Source organism: Pituophis catenifer, unplaced genomic scaffold, assembly GCF_029215685.1.
Source record: "Pituophis catenifer annectens isolate HBS135680 unplaced genomic scaffold, rPitCat1.0.hap2 SCAF_18, whole genome shotgun sequence".
In the NCBI taxonomy this organism is placed as follows: Eukaryota; Metazoa; Chordata; class Lepidosauria; order Squamata; family Colubridae; genus Pituophis; species Pituophis catenifer.
Window position 1 is genome coordinate 1,644,739 of NW_027256898.1, and position 1,923 is coordinate 1,646,661.

The window sequence follows — 1,923 nt, forward strand, 5'->3', positions numbered from 1 at the left end:
TCTTCTCTGGCCACTGCTACCCATCAAATCATCTTCTAGAAGGACCACAAAATCTTTGTTTGGAGATATCTGATTCTATTTTTACCAGTCAATCAGAATAGAGCTGGAAGGGGCCTTGGAGGTCTTCTAGTCCAACCCCATGCAAAAGCAGGAGACCCTAGGACATTTCAATCAATCAATCAATCAATCAATCAATCAATCAATCAATCAATCAATCAGAATAGAGCTGGAAGGGGCCTTGGAGGTCTTCTAATCCAACCTCCTACTCAAGCAGGAGATCCAAGACCTCTGTGCCAACCCAAAGCCTTGAGAGAGAAAGAGGAAAATTACTAACCATTTGTAGGATTTTTCGTGTCTTCAGCACCTGGGGAAAAAACAGACACCATCACAGGGCTGTTGAGACTAAATTGTGTTGCAAACATGCAGTAGCTCCAGGCCTTAAGGGAGGTGTTGTTAAAAAAGGCAGCACCCGTGTGCCGTAACGGGGGCACTTTGTGGGGTGTCAAGACCCGGGACCCCAAAAGCAGAGGGACCACCCTGCTCCCTGTCCCCAATTCCAGAGACGGGAGCCCACGAAGGGATCCCATGGGAGTCCAAATCGCCACGTTTCAAACGGAAGAATGGAGCTCTTTTTGCAAACGGTATCCCTGTACATAAATCTAGGCATAGCAGTTGACTCAGTCCAATCAATCGAATAAAAATACGCGAATCCGGAACGGGTTTGCGTTCGTTTCCCTTCAATTAAAATGTCAAAGAATAAATTTGCTTCTTCTTATTGGGGAGCGCAAGCTGCGACAAACCGAGTGCGGCCCCTCAATTTTGCCACCCCTGCCTTCATTGTTTTGTGAATTGCCGTGCTGGGCAGGGTTGTCTTTCTGAATCCCATCTGGCCCAGACGGCCCATGATGAGCCCCTACCTGAGGGTGGGGGAGGAGGAGGAGGAGGAGGAAGAGGAAGAGGAGGAGAGGAGGACTGTGGGGGTCCTTGGTGCTCTCTGAGCCTGCTGGTTTTCTTGGAGACATTTCATGACCCAACTAGGGTAACATTATCAGTGCTACAAGGGAGAGGGGTTTGGAGGAGAAGGAGAAGGGGAGAAGGAGGAAGAAGAGGAGGAGGAAGAGGAAGTGGGGGAGGAAGAGGACTGTAGGATGTTCTCTGAGCTTGGAGCTAATTCATGACCGAAGTCAGTAACATTATCAGTACTAGAAGGGTGTGGATTTGCAAAGAGGAGGAGGAGGAGGAGGAGGAGGAGGAGGAGGAGGAGGAGGAGGAGGAGGAGGAGGAGGAGGAGGAGGAGGAGGAGGACTATGGGATCCTTAGTGCTCTCTCTTAGCTTGGCAGTTTCCTCACAGACGTTTTATGACCCAACTACATAATGCCATCAGTGCTTCATTGTCGTTGCATATGATTGGAAATCTAAATATATTATATATATATGCAACCATCCTGGGGACAGAGATTAAAACTGCAAACATGAGGAGGTTGTGAGTACTTACAACTGAAGGAGAGGGTGAGGAGAATGCCTAGAAGCTGAAAAGAGAAGAGAGAAGCGTTAAAAAAAAAAAAAATTACTTCGCAAGGCAGACCGAATCTGCAAATCCAACGCTGACTTGATTAAAGGACTGCCTACAGGGTGTTGGATTAAAATACAAAAAAATTAACAATAATCCATGTGCATTTGTAAAAAGACTGTGCTGGAGGCGCGCCAACTCAACCAGAGGCGCTTTCTAAACCATGCACCTCGTTTGTTGAGGTGTCCTACGAACCGATCCTCGCACTTACGACCATCGCGGCATTCCGCGAACCCAGCCTGTAGATTATATTGTCATCTCAAGTTACCCTGTGATGGGGTGGCCAAAAGCATATCTTTTAAACATAACCCTTTCTAATCCTTAAAAAGATGATGTTTACAAGATCTTCGTA